Genomic DNA, 18,705 nt, shown 5'->3' with positions numbered 1-18,705 from the left:
CCAAAAAGATGCTTGACGTCATTGGTCATCAGGGAAGTGCAAATCAAAGCCATAATGAAATATCACTATATACCCAACAGGACTGGTATAAAAAAGATATAATAACAAGTGTTGGTGAGGATATCTCCACTAGAACCCTCATAATCTGTTGGTAGGAATGTAAAATGGCATCTTCACAAGGGAAAAGAGTCTGGCCATTCCTAAAATGGTTAAACATACAGTTATTATATGACCCAGCAACTCCAAACCTAATTATATAATCAAGAAAACCGAAAACATATGTCCACATGAAGTTTTGTAACAGATGTCCATTGTAGCATTATCCATAACAGCCAAGAAGTAGTTTGGAACAACCCAATGTCCATCAACTAGGATAAACAAAGTGTGGTATATTTACATATAAATGAGATTTTTTTTTTTTTTTTTAAAGTTTGAGAGAGAGACAGATACCAAGAGAGAGCATGAACAGAGAGGAGAGGGAGAAGCAGGCTCAATTGATTGCAGGGCTCAATCCCAGAACCTTGGGATCATGACCTGAGCTGAAGGCAGACACTTAACCAACTGAGCCAACCAGGTACCCCCATCCCAGGATTCCCAGGACTGTGACCTGAGCTGAAGGCACTTAACTGACTGAGCCCAACCAGGCGCCTCCATTTAGTTTTATTCAATAATAAAACAGAATGAAGTACTGTCACATGCTACAATATAGAAGAACCTTGAAAACACGCTAAGTGAAGGAAGCTGGTCATATATTGTAGGATTCTATGTATATGAAATGTCTGGGACAGGAAAATCCACAGCGACAAAAAAATAAATTAGTGGTTGCCTTGGGCTGGTGGACTGGGGAAAAATGGGTAGTGACTACTGATAAGTACAGGGTTTCTTTTTTGGGCTGATGAGGCTTTTCCAAATGGTTTGTAGGGGCGCCTATGTGGCACAGTCTGTTAAGCATCCAACTCTTGGTTTTGGCGCAGGTCCTCATCTCAGGGTTGTGAGATCGAGCCCTGTGTCCACTCCCTACTCAGAGTGGAGTTGGCTTCAGATTCTCTCCCTCTCCCTCTGCCCTTCCTGCTGATGCTGTGTCTCTTTAAATCTTTAAAACAAAATGGATTGTAGTGATGATATTCTTTGAATATACTAGACTGTTGAATTACAAACTTTAAATGGGTGAACGGTATAGTATATGAATTATCTCTCTGTAAACCTGGTAGCCAAAAAATTATGAGACAATCAGGGAAATTTGAAGATTGACTGGGTTAGACCATGATACTAGGTATTAATTTCTTAGGTATGATGGTGGTATTGAGGTATATTCATTTAAGGGAGAATCTTATCCTTTTTTTTTTTTTTTTAAAAAGATTTTATTTACTTATTTGACAGAGATAGACACAGCGAGAGAGGGAACACAAGCAAGGGGGGTGGGAGAGGGAGAAGCAGGCTTCCCGCTAAGCAGGGAGCCCAATGAGGGGCTTGATCCCAGGACCCTAGGATCATGACCTGAGCCAAAGGCAGACACTTAATGACTGAGCCACCCAGGCGCCCCGAGAATCTTATCTTTCAGAAATACTAAACTATTTGTGGATGAAATAATTTTAAAAATTATTCTCTTGACCCTACCTATCCCTTGAAATATCACTCCACTTTTCTTCCCTCCCCTTTCTCCCCGCCCAATTATCTATCCTCCTCCTTTCCAATTCTGTTCCTACCACTCTCTTTTGGACCCATTCCAATCAGGCTTCCATCCTTACCCCTCCACTGCCAACAGTTAATTATAGCCCATTAGCAATTGACTTGGTTGCTCTTCCTTGTTTCCTTTCCTGATTTCCCTTTTTTTCAGTGGCTGACCTTTCTGTCTCCTTTGCTGGCTTCATTACCACTCCAGTCCTTAAATGCTAGAGTACTTCAGGGCTCAGTCTTTAGATAATTTTCTCAAATTTTTGTCTACACTTAATATCTAGATCATGTCACGGCTTTTAATACTAGGTGCTTGTGTCTCCCACATTTACATATTCAGCCTAGACCTTTCTTCTGAACTCCAGATTCAATATCTAACAGTCTTGATAGTCCCATGTGCTAATTTAATAGGTATTTTATTTTATTGTTTGTTTGTTTGTTTGAAGTAGGCTCCATACCCAGTGTGGAGTCCAATATGGGGCTTAAACTCATGGCCTTGACATCAAGACCTGAGCTGAGCTCAAGAGTCAGACACTTAACCAACTAAGCCACCCAGGTGCCCCTTAAAAGACATTTTAAACTCAACATCTCCAAAACTGAATTTCTTATTGCTTCCCATTCCCATCCTGCTCCTCCCAGTCTTTGCCATTTCAGTAAACGGCAGCTCCATTCTTTAAACTGCTCAGTCAAAAAATACTGGGGAGTCCCCTTAACTCCCCTTTTGCTTACACCCTGTATCAACCAATTTATCAAATCCTATGTGCCATCTTGGCTGAATATATCCAGACACCTTACCACTCCACTGCGTGCACTTTCCCCAAGCCCCCATGGTCTCACTTGCAGAATTGCAATAGCCTCCTAATTGTCCCTCTTGCTCCGTTACAATCTATTCTCAAAACTCCCTTACTCTCAAAAACAGAAGCTATAGTGGTTCTTTAAAAATAGAAGTAAAATCATTTTACCTCTCTGCTCAAAACCTTCCAATGGCTTCCCCTCTCAGTAAAAGCCAAAATTCTTACAATGCCCTGTAAATCCCCACACAATTTGGCATCCTGTTACCTTTGACCTCATTTCCTACTTTTTGCCTGCCACACTCTGCTTCTGTGGCTCTGGCCTCCTTTTTGTGCTTAGAATGTAGCAGACATCTTCTTCCCTCACAATGACTTCTGCACTTGCCATTCTTTCTACATGAATGTTCTTCTCTCAAGATGGGCATTTCTTGCTCCCTCACCGCCATCAGATCTGTACTCAAAGTATGTTTCTCAGTGGGCCCCCACCCTCACCTGTCCTATTTAAAAAGAAACCTCTTTCCCTATCCTCAGCACTCCTTTTTTCTCCCTTACCGCTTCATTTTCCCCCCATAACACTTATCCTACCTGACAGTTTATCCTTCATTTGCTATTTTATTTTCTATCTCCTACGAGAACATGGATTCCTCCCCCCACCCCCGCTTTGCTAAGTGTTTGGCACATAATTGGTGCACAGTATTTCTAAGCATGTGAACACTACTTAAAATGCACTTATAATCTCTGCTTCATGTTTGGTGCTAGCTTCATAAGCATTTGAGCATGTATCCCTGAGGAAGATGAGGCTGACTGAATAGAAACACTGTCCACTCAATCAAGACTATGATATCCATCTTTGTAAAGGAGACCAATGCAGAGACGAGGAATTCTAGAGGGTCAGATTTCAACGGCTGTCTTGGTACCAATAAGCCATGTGACATTGGGCAAATAAGTTTTCCTTTCTGGCCATTTATTTCCTCCCCTGCCAAATGGATCATTGCTTTGAATGATCCCATAGGGTTTCTGAGAATGTAAGATGAAAGATGAAATGTTGGGTAGGAAATGATGTGTCTTATTAATTTCTCTAGTACGTACAAAGATATACTTAGCTGGCATTTTAAGATTTTAAAACTTTTAAGATTTTATATATTTGAGAGAGAAAAAGAGAGAGAGAGAGAGAGAGAAAGACAGAGAGAGCATGAGCTGGGGAAGGGCAGAGGGAGATACAGACGCCCTGCTGAGCAGGGAGCCTGACTTGGGGCTCAAGCCCAGGAACCTGGAACGGTGACCTGAGCCAAAGGCACACACTTAACCAACTGAGCCACCCAGGTACCCCTGGCATTTTATATTTTTTAAGGGCAATAAACATACCTGCAATCAAACCTCAGAGTTTCTTTTAGGGACCTTACACCATGTAGTGTAGTTTTGCTGTGTTAAGCCCTTATAATACTAGTAATTTGTGAAAGTTCTTGATGTCAGCATATTCCTTCTCCTGTCAAGACTTTTTTTTTTTTAAAGATTTAATTTACTTATTTGAGAGAGAGTGCACAAGCAAGAGAGAGGGAGAGAGAGCACAAGCAGGGGAGGCAGAGGGGCAGGAGAAGGAGAAGCAGACACCTGCTGGGCAGGGAGCCTGACATGGGGGGCTTGATTCCAGCACCAGGGGATCATGACCTGAGCCGAAGACAGACACTTAACTCACTGAACCACCCAGGCGCCCCTAAAGACTCACTCTTAACATCTGAATTGTTTTCTTTCAATATCCTTGTCCAAATGAGTGAGTAGTCAGTGACCGTGGATGTCCAGCTCCCATGGGAGTTTTGTTTCCTAATCATTTGTGTGTGTGTGTATGGTTGGTGAGCTTCCCTGCAGCCCATCTGTAAACCAGAACCTTGATTTTCTCACTGGTAAATGTGGTGAATAACAATTGGCTCATATTTATTTTGCTGGATACAATGATACATCAATACTCTACATAAAACAATAGTACAATGCTAGGGATATCTTAAAGCCTCCAATGGAGTATGTATTGAACTTCTATGTATGTATTGAACCGCCAGGGTCGCGTCCTAAAACAGTTCTTTTACCATATTACTATCCCCAGTCCAGGACCTGAAACAATTTGGCTTTCTTTTGGTCTCTAAGTCTTCCCCATCCTATTGAAAGCAGTCTCACAGGTGTGTGTTTACCCTTGTTCACAGCAGCATTACTCACCACAATCAAAAGGTGTAATTAACCCAAGTATCAACTCTGGTATATAAACACAATAGAATATAATTCAGCCTTAAAAACGAAGGAAATTCTGACACGTTACAACACTGAAGAACCACCAGGATCTTATGCTGAATGAGATAAGCTGGCCACGGAAAGACAAACACTATATGATTCCACTTATATCTGAGTTGTCAAATTTAGAGACTTAAGTAGAACGGTGGTTGCCAGGACTTGGTGGAGTGAGGAATGAGGAGTTGTTTATTAGGTACAGAACTGCAGTTTTAGAAGATGAAAAGAGGGGATACCTGGGTGACTCGGTTAAGTGGCTGCCTTCCGCTAGGGTTGTGGCCCCAAGGTCCTGGGATTGAGCCCCACCATTGGATTCCCTGCCCAGAGGGAAGCCTGCTTCTGCCTGCAGCTCCCCCTGCTTGTGCTCACCTCTCTTTCTCTGACAAATGAATAAATAAAATCTAAAAAAAAAAAAAAAAAAAAAAGGTGAAAAAGTTCTGGGGATGGGGATTCACAGCAATGTGAATGTACTTAACTTTACTGGCCTGTGTAGTTAAGAGTGGATAAAACGGTAGATTTTGTGTTATGTGTATGTCACCATAATTTAAAGTTTAAAAAAAAATTCACCATCTTATTTTTCAAACCTTTTTTTCCACTCTTCCCCTGTATCCCCCCTACCCCCACGCTTTTTAATTTACTGCTCTCTACATTGTACTCCCAGCGAAACACTTTCTTTATAGTCTTTGCCCCAAGGAGCTTCTTCTCTGGAATGCTTTCATCACCACCCAACCATTTTCAAAAGGTTGTCTGTGCTTTCGCCCCGAAGACAGATTACTTTTCCTAGATCGAACTAGAAGTCACACCCTCCATGACATGCCTGCACCTCCAGACCAGAGTCCTTTCCCTTTCCTGCACCGCAGAGAGGAGCGAACACAGGGCTTTACTGCTTTACGTGCGTCTCTCCGGCCGTAACATCTGAGTAACAGGGGCGTTGATCTCACCACCCTCCTGCACACTTCTCACACAAACACACTCCACCGCCACCGACCTCGGCATTCAAGAGCTCCCAGTGAAAACTCAACGCGTTGGGCATCGAGATGGAGGGAAGGCAACTCACACTCCCAAGGAGTGATTTCGTCGACGCAGTGTGTAATTTCACACAAAAGCTCTCGGTGTCAAATTACCTGCGAACATAGGGGTTTGACGCGGCAAAACTGCGGGTCCTTGGGGATCCTTAGAAGCAGCCCGATAATTTGCACAGCTTTCTACCCTCCGAAACACGTTCTCACGCATCCGAAAGTAATGCGAGAGGGAAGACCAAAGCAGCGTTATTTGTGGAGGCGCTCAAGTAAGAAAGGGGTTGTGGCTGGCCGTCTCAAGAGTCTCCGAAGCCACCACGGGCCGACCGCCCTCCAAGAAGAGCCAAAAACCGTTAAAAACGTTGTGCTTCCGGCTCAAGTGTCGGCGCCTAATTGAGAAGGGAAGAGAGAACGGATGCAAGCCCCGGTACGGAAAGTCGCAGGGTACAATTTCCTTCATCCTAGTTGCCCGATGGTGGGGGCGGGATGTGCGTAACCCAGAAGTAAAAGTCCGTTTCCCTCAGATATTAGACCTCGACCACAGGAAGTCCCGGCCGGACGACTTTTATCCAGGCTTTCCTGACTCCCCCTCAGCTCTATTCATCTCACTCCCTGCATCGTGGTGTTCTGTCGCCGCGGCCCCTTACATCCGACCCTCGTGACCTGGCCTGAGTTTTGCCGCAACTTCCCAGGGACCCCCGACAGCACCTGGGCCACCCTTCCCTTAAAGAACTTTTACCCTACGGGTCCCCATCGGGGTCAATTGACGTTCTTGGAAGGGGGAAAAGCCCCTGGGATTTGCAGCTCCCGAAACCTAGCACAGCCAGGCCGGCGCCTGCGCGGGGCGTTACCATAGAAAGCAGCCGCCTCTCTGGTCTCTGTTTGCACTCTCTATGGTCGAGCCTGGTCCGTGGCGGTAAAAGGGAGTCCGCACTGCGCAGGCGCCCTCGGCTTCTATTTTTTTTTTTTTTTTTTTTAATCCCCGCACCGAGAGCTTAACCTCATTGGGGTGGAGGAGAAGGCGGCGGCTCTCCGGTCCGCAGCGGCAACAGTAGCGAATAATACGACTGTAAGTACCCGATTAGGGCGAGGAGATTCAGACCCAGCCCTCCGAGGCCTTTGCCCCCTCGCCTGCCGGGGCGGACGCTGAGTCTGGGTGGGGGCGATGTCCAGCGCTGTCATCGGCTCTTGGGTGCACTTTGGGGGGAGGGGGCGGCCCTTAGGTGGGAGCGGGGCGGGGAGCGGGATGGGATGGTTGTTTATCCTACCCGTAGGTCCCTAATCCCAGGCTGCTTTGCAGAGGGAGGAGGGGGCGGCTGTGGGGTCAGCTCGGCTTTGTGTGCCCCTCTCTCTTTTCCTCTCCCAGACCCCACCCCAGGCCCCCTTCCTGACCCGAGTCTTCCCGGCCGGGTGGGAGAAGCCAGTGAACAGCCCAGTCGCGTTTGAAAAGAGCCGGGGATTGCGAGGGGAGGGGGCGAGGGAGAGAAACCCACAACAACTAGTCATCCGCGAGTGATGGGTGTGGAGAAAGATCCAGAGGGAAGGGGTGCCGGGGAGGCGGGCTGCCGGGGCTCCCAGCCGGGCCAGACAAAAGCTGAGCGAGCGGCGCCTAGCCGAGCTGGGGGCCGGGCGGGTTGCAGAGGGTCCCTTGGTCCCTGAGGCCCGCAGAGAGCTGATTTCCGAAGCCGGGAAAGCGGACAAGTGCTGAGTTACGCCTTGTGCAACCTCCTCAACTTGCCTTTGTTGTTCTTTGGTATTGGCAGAGCCGCTCTGACGAAGATGAGTGTGTGATCTTGCACGTTAGCCTGGTTGGGTACAATGGAGCTAATCGAATTTTGCTTTCCATTTTCCGAGCCGCTCGGATGAGTATGGGGCTTTCCAGAGTCTAACTTATTACATAATGTTATATATAAAATAGTTGTGTTTATTTCTCAGATTAAAAAAAAAACTAGGTGAAGTCCTTTGAAGCATGTTTTGTTGCATACGGGTGAATTTTTTTGTTTTAGTGTTCGTTCACTCAATACTGACCGTTTGTAGAACCTGTGAGTTCTTTAATTTGTAGATGTGGCAGTGAGAGCTTTGGATTCTGTAGTCCTTTGGGAGGCAGTGATGCAGAAGAGTCAGAAGGGAGAAATAGTTTCATGCTGCCATGTGCCTTGCACCCTATTCTGGTGCCACAGTATAAATTCTAGCTTTAAAGATTGTTGCTTTTATTACTATTATTATTTGTGACATTTACTGAGCTCTGGGTATGAGGGATCCTGGACAGTGGGCTCCTTTTGCTCATAAAGGGAGTGGGAGAATAGTAACATTGATGCAGAGACCTTATAGATAAAAACAAAACCACAATGTCCCAGAATTAGTGAATATTATTTATCTTCTCCATTTGCTAAGAAAGATTTAAATTTTTGTGAGCTGTTTGCTTATTCATTTTGGTAAAATCGTGTAACTGCACCATTCTTACCCATTGTTACTCAGATCTGTTTCTGTAATTCATAGTTTGTAAGCTAACATGGAGCAGCACTATTTCTGATTTTTAAAGTTTTTTTTTTTTTTTTTAAACTGAGTTTTCAGCCCTAGCTTTTTATTCTCCCAGCTAAAGTTAACCAAAGTTAGAAATCCTTTGAAGTGACCGTTGGTGGTGGGGGTGTCAAATATTGTATCTCCATGTTACAGTCTAAGCTGAGTGGTAAATACAGGAAAGGCCTTCGCTAACCTTACACCTTAAATTAGTGTTGGAACTGAAAACCCATATCTCAGGATTTGGGCCACAGACTCAACTTCTATCTAAAAGAGGTAAGCATTTTTTTTGTACTAAAGGAAAAAACTGAAGGTTGGTGTTTATGCTTCAGTAACCACTGCGATAGAATCTCTTAAGTGTAGTTTGGATGATGGGAACTTACTTTTTATAGAGCAAGATTTCAGATCCTTAAAATAGTTTGACAGGGACACTGAGAAATGATCGGCCAAAGAACATTAAGTTTATTGTTCATATGTATTACGTTTTGTTCATTGGTTTTGGGTTTAGATTTTTTTTTTTTCTTCAGTAGTTAATTCTATTTTCTTGGGTGGCTTAGTCTCACAGTTTATAAGTTGAGTGAGAGATAGTTTCTTGGATCTGAGACTTAAATTTGTTTCTGAGAGTCCATTTCTTAACAATCTTCTATTTATAAAATCGTTCGTAGATTATACTATTTTTAATTTAGTACTATTGATAAGTGGTATAAGCACTTAAGGGATTATAATGTTAGGCTAAGAGCTGAGTTATTAAAACTGCCAGTTTTGAAAACTGCAAGCAAAACAGAATCATCGAAAAGGTTTCTTTGAAAATAAGAGAAGGATTTATTAGTCTTATAAAAAAAAAAGAAAAAGAACTAAGCAAGGGAAAACTCATTGATGATAGAGTTTTTGGTGTGTAAAATGTAATTTGAGAAGGTAAACCAAACCTTTCTTCCCAGTGCAAGCAGGACAGTGTCCATAATGTGTGAGTGTGTTTGCCTGAATGACCTCCAAAGGCCTTCTTTTTTTAAAAGCCCTGGAGTTTAGTGGTTATTTCTGCTGGGTCTTCAGCGCTCCAGGGCTTGCCTGCTTCCTTTATGCTCAGACCGTACTGCTATACTGCAGGCTTTTCTTCTCCAGATCGTTATGGCAGCGCCAGTCCATCTCCCCCCATGCATCCCTAAAGATGTGGTTCACATGTGCTCAGACACGGACTTTCTTTCAGAATGCCTGTGTTGACTTCCCTCTTGTTTCCTGCCTGGAAATCTCATTCCTTGCTGATTCCTTTTGTATCCATTACCTTCCTCCTTGGGAGACTGATGCCTGTGCTTGTATTCTTTACATCCTCGAGGGCACTGGGAGTTTGTACGACACTGTGATATCCTCTGTACTTACTACCAGGACTTGTGTAACTAGGGACTTGTGTAACTAGTCACTTTAAATGTATGAAATGTGAAAGAATGAATAAATGTATGGTAACTTAGAATACTTTGAGCTTTGGAAGAACTCTTAGAGGCTCTGTAGACCAAACACTGTCCTACCTTTTGTCTACTCTGTTCTTATCATCAACCTTACATTGCAGATGTGCTTCTCTGTTACTGGACAGGTCTTGGTTGCTAGAAAGCTAATTTAGAGTGTACCAAAATCTGCCACTCCCCTGTTGGGTGTTCTTGGTTGTACCCCCTGAAGCAACATGAAGTCTGTTTCTTCTCCACATAATAGCCTTGCATTTCCTAGGACAGTCATCAAGCTGTCTGTAGATTTATTGATGAATTAATTTATTAAACTCTTTCTTAGTTAGCTATCAGGTATTATGAGGGTACAGCTGAAAAGACTACATGGTCCAGGGCTCACAGTCTGATAGAGGAACAGAATATTACAAAGTGATGCCAGTTACGCTGGAAGTATGTAAACAGCCCTAGATCCTTTGTCCCCTCGTGGTTTTTATAAAATTTTTTTTAAAGATTTTATTTTATTTTTTTAGAGAGTGAGCGGCTCCTAAGCTCAGATTTGCAGGGGAGAGGGGCAGAGGGAGAGGGAGAGAGACTCTCAAGCCAGTTCGGTGCTGAGTGCAAAGTCTGTGGGGCTCGATCTCACAGCGCTGAGATCAAGACCTAAGCTGAAACCAAGAGTCAGATGCTTAACTGACTGCGCCACCTAGATTTTAATTTTTTAAAGTAATCCCTATACCCAACATGGGGCTCAAATTTACAACCCCTAGGTGAAGAGTCCCATGCTCTTCAGACTAAGCCAGCCAGGTGTCCCCTCCCCTCATGGGGAAATCAGATTTTACCGCCCTGTTTTCTTTAGGCAAATGCAGTGTCTGAAAAGAAACAGAATTTGAGGTGACCTGACCAGAGTATACAGCTGTTGTCTTAAGTTAAGAAACTGTATCAATGGTTTTCAAACTTTGTTGTACATTCTGGCTCTGCCATTTACTAGCCCTGTGACTTTGGACCATGGGCCTATTAAATAATCTCTTTGTATTTTAATAATTTCATCTGTAAAACAAGGGCGAAGGGAGGGCAGTATTAACAGTACTTATAGGGTTGTAAGGATTAAGTGAGATAATATATGTCAAGTGCTCAGAGTAGTGACTGGTATATAGTAAGTGGATATACATGGTATTCCTCTATGTCTTTGTGTAGGAGTTAGTATTAGAAAATTAGAGTATAAGAATATTATTGTATTAGAGAATTAATGATAACATAGCATAAGAAGCAATAATCAAGTCATAGAATCACTTGAATTTGTTAAAATACAAATGGTCTGAACTTATTTATTCCTGTCCACTCAGAGATTTTGGTCAATTAAGTCTGTGAGACCTGGACAGCCACAGTTGAACAACCCCCAGGTGGTTCTTAAAAAAAACCTCAAAACCCAAAATTAACACTCTGTGTTAATTTTGTTAGTGATTGCATTTGCTTTTACAAATTAAAAATTTACCAAGTAACATATGAATAGATTCTCCTGAAAGACTGAAACAATGCAGGGGAGCCTGGGTGGCTCAGAAGATTAAGCATCTGCCTTCAGCTTAGGTCATGATCCTAGAGGCCTGGGCTGGAGCCCCACATCAGGCTCCCTGCTCAGCGGGGAGCCTGCTTCTCCCTCTCCCTCTGCTATTCTCCCCGGCTTGTGCTCTCTGGCTCTCTCTGTCTCTCGATCAAATAAATAAATTAAATCTTAAAAGAAAAAAAATATGGAAACAATGCAGATAAAGGTAAGGGTTTGGCCCCAGATCTCAGGCCCCCTGGGAGGCATATCCACTTATCAGTTTGAAATGTACCCTTCTAAACAACTGTTCCTCTTTTTGGTAGCTACACATATGTGAGTATCTTCTTAATAATAAATAATAGCCAGATTTAAGGGAAAAAACACCCAATTTTCAAAGCACTTTTACGTTCATAATCATCTTTGCTCCTCTCCTAAAAGTTCTTTGAGGTAGATGGGGAAGATAACATCATGATCCTACCAATTTACAAATGAGAAACTAAGATCTGCAGGTTGACGCTCAGTCTGAGATAGCGCCAAGAGAGCCAGGCCTTCAATTTCTCAACTTAAATGTTCTTTTCCTGTCAACTGGCTCTTAGTTACATAATTTTGTTGGATTATTGAAGTTATGGTTCATGAAATCTTCTGATCTTTTTGCCATGTGAATAGCTGCCTCCTGTCTTTTAGTGTGTTTCTACTTGCTTTTAAAATTCAAATATAATATTACATGTATCTTAGAAGATTGAAAAAAATAAAAAAATGTCCGTGGGACTGTCTGTTACCATGGCACATTTTGGTGAGTTTATGTTTGTTCAGGATAGCTGAATCCACTTTCCACCTGTCTCTATAAGTGTTTTCCAGTTACCTTTCCAAGCAGAATCAGTTAAATTTATTTATAGTCTTATTGTAATAACATAATAGAAACTTGAGAGACCAGAGGGGGAAAAGTCACATCAGATTCTCCTAACACAAGCTATTATTTCTTAATGTATCACCTTTGAAGCTATCCATATATTTGTACTTCGTAGTAATTCATATTAGGTCTTTTTTAAAAAAGATATTATTTATTTATTTGACAGAGATCACAAGTAGGCAGGCAGGGGGGGAGGGGAAGCAGGTTCCTTACTGGGCAGAGAGCCTGCAGAGGGGCTCGATCCCAGGACCCTGAGATCTGAGACCTGAGCCAAAGGCAGAGAGGCTCAACCCACTGAGCCACCCAGGCGCCCGTAATATTAGGTCTTGCATGTTTTGTGACTGCTTTCCGTGTAATGACATATCACTCATCATTTAAGTTTTTTAATAGCTTTGTCATATTTGAGATGATATGACAGATTTTGGGAAACTGGGGTCCTTGACATAAGTATCTTTTTTTTTTTAAAGTTTACTTACTTATTTAAGTAATCTCTACACCTGATGGGGGCTCGAACTCATGACCACAAGATTAAGTCTCATGCTCTTCCAACAGCCACCAGATGCCACTTTTTTTTTTTTTTAATTACATAGACTACAACAGTGACTATCTTTTTGCGTAGAGTTGGCTTCTTTTGTGTTGTTTCTTTAGGGTACATTCAAAGAAGTGAGTATTGGGTGACCTTTGATACACATTGCCTGATTGCTGACCAAAAAGTTGTATCAGTTAATAATTTTCCCAGCCCCCTAAGAATGTATCAATTCCACAAAAATTTTACCAACTTCTGATAATATATTTTAAGTGTATTTTTTGTTACTGTGAGAGATGTGGAATGGCACATTATTTTTATTTTTCATTTATTTTAAAAAAGAATAAGCGGTGCACCTGGGTGGCTCAGTCGTTAAGCATCTGCCCTCGGCTGGGGTCATGAACCCAGGGTCCTGGGATCGAGCCCCACATTGAGCTCCCTGCTCAGCGGGAGGCCTGCTTCTCTCTCTCCCACTCCCCCTGCTTGTGTTCCCTCTCTCACTGTGTCTCTCTCTGTCAAAAAAAAAAAAAAAAAAAAAAAAAGAAAAGAAAAGAAAGATAAGCAGTAATGATGAACTTCTGTAGGACCTGGCTGTGTGCAGTTTGTATTGGGCATTACACACAGGTGATCTTACCTCCTTGGTTTTCACTCTTGCTCTGCATTGGTAAAGCTGTTGTATTTCCAGGTAGATGTGGAGGAAAATGCAGCCTTTGCTTTGTGGGACAGAACAGTCTATTTGTCAGCATCAGAATGTAATCTTACTACATTTGCATCTCCTACATTCCAAGAGTTTTTTTGTGCTCAAGGGCCCTGCTTGAAATAATTCAGTAATCAGAATGTCTGGTGGTGGGGGTGAGGGATCTGCTTTTTAAACAGGTTTCCCAAATGATTCTGAAGCCACAGAGTTTGAGAGCTGCCTCGGGACTACCTATCATTTTCTGCTCAGTTTCTTCCCAGAGTGTGTCTTTTCTGTGGGTAGAGGCCGACTCAGTTAGGAAGGGTTGCTCAGACATGCTAACAGAGGCCTCTTGTATAGAGGGAATGAATTGTGTAGCGGTGCCCTTCCTGATACAGAGTAGCCTGGTTCATTCTAGGAACAATAAGCCAGTCTTTCTAAGAGTAGTTGAACTGCATAAAAACAGCTCCTTCTCTGAAGTCTTCTCGTGCTGGTGCCTGTGTTTTATTTCAGTTCTGAGAAGTCATAGAGCTCTCCAGACACAAACCGTGTCCTGCTCAGCCTTTGGTTGGCCCAAGGTGGTAGGTAGACCCAATGTCACAATGGCAACGGTCACCATGGATTGAACACCCAACTTTTTATAGGTATGCTCTTGCCAACTCTTAGAGCAAGAGGCAGATGCGATTTTCATTTTAGAATGAGAGGAAGCTGAGGTTTTGAAAAGTTGAATAATTTGTCCACAGTCATACAGCTTGCAGAGTTTGGCTTTCAGAATCTTCAGCTTCCTTTCCATTTGTTTCAGTTTTTCCAGCACAGGTTATTCCTTGTTCATGAAAGGTCAGTGGGCTGTCTTGGGAGAAAGTCTGTTCCCAGCTTCTGGTGGCATCTAGAAATACCTCCTTACAGGTCAGGAGGGATGTAGGGCAGCAAGCTTCCCACTAGGGTTTCAATGAAGGTTAGATTATCCCTGATTTAAAATCTACCCTTGGACAGTCCAGGTTACTGAAGACATGATATAAATCTTTTTTTTCAATTTTTTATTGTGAGATATATATATATTATATATATATATATATAATATATATATATAACATAAATATAACATAACATAATATAATATAACATATAACATAAAATAGGCTATTTTAACCGTTTTTTAAGAGTATCAGTCAGGGCATTACTTAAATTCACACTGTTGTACAACCATCATCAGAGTCAGCTTCCAAATCTTTTCCAAACAGAAGCCCTGTAACCATTAAGCCATAAATCCCCTTCCTCCCTCTCCCTCAGTCCCTGGTAATTTATAATCTACTTTCAGTTGCTACAAATTTGCCTATTCTAGATATTTCACTAAGTGGAATTATATATCTGTCCTTCTATGATTTATTCACTTAGCATAATGTGTTCAAGATTCATTCATATTGTAGGATGTATCAGAATGTTACTCTTTTTTAATTGGTGAATAATATTCATTGTATGTATATACTACATTTTGTTTATCCTCTCATCTCTTGGTAGAACTTGGGTGGTTTCCACTTTTTGACTGTCGTGAATAATGCTGCAGTATATATTGGTTTACAAATTTCTGTTTGAGTCTCTGTTCTCAATTCTTTGGGGTGTATACCTAGGACTGGAATTACTGGGTCGTGTGGTAATTGTTTAGCTTTTTGAGGACTCATTGAATTTTCCCAGGGTGGCTGTACCATTTGCACTCCCAGTGACAGTGTACAACGGTTTCAGTTTCTCCATATCTTTGCAAACACTTGCTGTTTTCCATTATTTTATTTTATTTTTAAAGATTTTATTTATTATTTGATAGGCAGAGATCACAAGTAGGCAGAGAGGCGGGGGGGAGGGGGAGCAGGCTCCCTGCTGAGCAGAGAGCCAGATGCGGGGCTTGATCCTAGGATCCTGGGATTATGACCTGAGTCGAAGGCAGAGGCTTAACCCACTAAGCCACCCAGGTGTCCCCGGTTATTTTATTTTTAAAGCTATAACCATTCTAATAGTTGTGAAACAGTATCTCACTGTGGTTTTGATTTGTTCTTCTGTGATGACTAAGGTGTTACTTTTTTTGGGTAAATATCTGTTCAAGTCCTTTGCTTATTATTAGATTGCATTGCTTATCTTTTTGTTGTTGAGTTAGTTTTAGGGGTTCTTATATATTCTGGATATTAAACTCTTAACAGATATGTGATGTGTAGGTATTTTCTCCCATTCATTCTGTGGATTGTCTTCACATTTTCTTGACCATGTTCTTTGATTTAGTTTTTAATTTTGATGAAGTCCAGTAATCTGTTTGTTTCTTTTGCTGCTTATGCTTTTGGTGTTATAGCTAAGAATCTATTACCAATCCAAGGTCATGAAGATTTACTCCTATGTTTTATTCTTACGTTTTATGGTTTTAGCTCTTACATTTAGGTTGTTGATTCATTTGAATTAAATTTTTTTACATGGTGTGAGGTAGGGAATCCAACTTCATTGTTTGCATGTAGATATCCAGTTGTTCCATTTGTTTGGAGACCATTTGTTGAAGACTGATATAAACATTTTAATTACATTTATATTTTGGTTTAGGTATTTTTCACTGCCTTACCCTCCTCATCCTTAACCCTCCAACCCCCCATCCCCCTGCCCAGTTTTCTTTCTTTGAAACAGGATATATGGATATTTTGTATTGTGTTACAGTTTTGCTGCTTGACATATGAGAGACACTTAATAAATGTGAGTTCCCTTTCTTCCTTTTAATTTTGTATAATTACTTTCAAGTAGTATCTGTTTTCTTTCTTTCTTTCTTTGACAGAGGGAAAGAGAGATTACAAGTAGGCAGAGAGGCAGGCAGAGAGAGAGGAGGAAGCAGGCTCCCTGCTGAGCAGAAAGCCCGATGTGGGACTGGATCCCAGGACCCTGAGGTCATGACCTGAGCCGAAGGCAGAGGCTTAACCCACTCAGCCCAAGTGGTACCTGTTTTCAAAATAGATTTTGATGACCTTCAGGGTCAGATATATATTATATTTCTTTGTTTCCCCATTTCCAACCCTCTCTTGTCTCCCTGCATCCCCATCACTCTAGTCCCCAGTGTAGTACCATGCAAGTGATGGCCTTACCTTTTATTGATTGAATTATAAAGCTGAGTATAGATGTTTGTGGTTGTGTTTGGATAATTGCAGAAGATTCTTAAAAGATCAATAATCAGTATATTGTAAAGTTCAAGGTTTTAAATGCAACGTAACTGAAGTTTACCCAAATATCTTATGTCACACACACAAAATTCCAAAGGCATTTGAAAGACAGATGCTATATCAATCCTCACATTTGGGAAAATAACTTAAAAGGACGTGCATTTAAAATATCCACGTATCCTGTTTCAAGGGAAGAAAACAGGGAGGGCAGGTGGTAAGGATGAAGGAGGGTAGGCAAGGTTTGTTTCATGGATAAATGGAAAATTTTTAGCTTGTTAAATTTAAGATTACAGTAAGCTTTATATTGGGTATTATACTCATTTTAGGGGTAATTTTTATATATTTAGTTTTATAGATTTAGCTTTTATATTTAGATTGTTGATCCATTTTGATTTGCATTTTTGACAAATGTTGTTAGTTTAAAAAGTTATTTGAAGTTTGTGGAATAGTGTATATTACTTTTCTAACAAAAATACTAACTATCATTTAAAATTACTTTTGCCTAAAAATTCCAAAAGTTAACTAGTGAAGAGGTATCTGAACTTTCTCTTTGGCTCTGTATTATTAGATTCCCTCCCAACACATTCTTTAGTGTTCAGTGGGGTCTGCTATTATTTGTCCTGAGTGCTCAGACCTCCCTCAGGAGTCCATTTTGTCATGTATCATCCAGATGTCATTGAAGGGGAGACCCGGTTTGAAGATTGGCCTCTGATGTTTTGTTTTCCACTGGGTTTTGACTCTGAAATAGGCATTTCTTAGTGTGTTGTTATATAAACACTTTCATCATATAAGATGCTGGTTATTCTTCCACTGTTTATTTTAGCAGTTCCTTGTTATTAATAGTGAAAACAAAAAAAGGAATTATTTTATTCTTTTATTTTCTAGTTACAGGCAACATAACATCAGAGAGGTCAGAGCAAATCCAGTAATCGACATGCTTTTAGGAAAATTGTCAGCCAATGAAGAGATTCAACAGCTTGAATTCCCTTAGTCAGAATAATGGTTTATTCCAGGGAGAGAAGGAAGAAACGATGCAGCCTGTTTTCTTTCACTACCTCTGGAGAAGTTGGCCTGGTTTGAATGTGAATCTGTAGCCATATATCTGTGTACACAAAGATGGACCCAACTTCTCTGTAAATAAGACCAGAGGTAGTATATAGCTGTATCTGTACACACAAAATTTGATTCAGGAAGTGTTTTTGTCATTTAATATACCACCGTTCAGACATGGGATCCCATGCTGGGGGGCGGGAAGGTGGTTCTTTAAAAAGAAATACCCTGGGCGCCTGGGTGGCTTAGTCGTTAAGCGGCTGCCTTTGGCTCAGGTCAAGATCCCAGAGTCCTGCTCCACGGGGAGTCTGCTTCTCCCTCTCCCTCTCCTGCTGCTTGTGTTCTCTCTGTCACTGTCTCTCTCTCTCTCTGTCAAATAAATAAAATAAAATCTTAAAAAAAAAAAAAAGACTCTAAGTGTCTTGTTGCCCTCTGTGCAAGCTGATTTGGGCTCATGGGTATGGATTTCAGCCTGATTCTGATTGTGTTTGCCTATTGGTAGAGAACGGCATGCCAAGGAGATTTCCTATGGCCTGTGACTGCATTTTTGAAGTGAACATGATGGGAAAAGCTTTCCATTCTCTCATGCCTTTTAGAATTTGGAGGAGGTTTCTGAAATTGCCAAAGAACATTTGTTTGAACAAAATAATAATATTTAGCCTAATTGTATAGTAATGATTTTACAGAATCCTGAAAGGATGACAGCTGGGGAAGATAAAGAACATCTTATAATTACGTGATTTTTAGACCTCCTTTGGGGTGGGGTAGGGTGAATGGAGGGGATGCGGGGACAATATAGGTAGGTGTTCATGAGAGATGGACCTGAAAACCAGAGCCTTCGTGAAAACTGCTGCCATTTAATTAAGAGACTGTTCTAGGGTAAATCCTGGGTGATTAGTAAAGAATGCAGAATCTGTATGCCTCGATCAGAATCTTCACTCAAACACATTTAACTGTTCTGCCACAGGACAGAGAGAGAGGCTCTCAGCCCTGTTCCAAAGAGCTCTACCACTTACGAGGGAAGTCAGACAAGCAAGGAGACAGTTATGATTCCTGAGTTAAGTGTGCTCCTGTGGGAAGACTGGAGAGGGAAGGGCCCCTATTCTG

The 18,705-nt window shown here is 41.7% G+C and overlaps 1 protein-coding gene across 3 annotated transcripts in view; it reads left to right on the top strand.

Moving 5' to 3' along the window:
* The first annotated feature begins 6,751 nt into the window (after positions 1–6,751).
* The window catches only part of LOC111146794 (CLIP-associating protein 1), a 264,703-nt gene continuing 252,749 nt past the window's right edge, over positions 6,752–18,705 (top strand). For all 3 annotated transcript variants that reach the window (XM_022502657.1, XM_022502594.1, XM_022502516.1), the window contains exon 1: positions 6,752–6,830. The gene's annotated coding sequence lies outside the window, so the exon portion shown is untranslated. The remainder of the gene's footprint in view (positions 6,831–18,705) is intronic.

The sequence above is a fragment of the Enhydra lutris genome, unplaced genomic scaffold (assembly GCF_002288905.1).
Source record: "Enhydra lutris kenyoni isolate GAN:26980312 unplaced genomic scaffold, ASM228890v2 scaffoldscaffold1, whole genome shotgun sequence".
NCBI classification, from domain to species: domain Eukaryota; kingdom Metazoa; phylum Chordata; class Mammalia; order Carnivora; family Mustelidae; genus Enhydra; species Enhydra lutris.
Note: the sequence above shows the minus strand (reverse complement) of the source record. Positions and strands in the feature narration are given on the sequence as shown.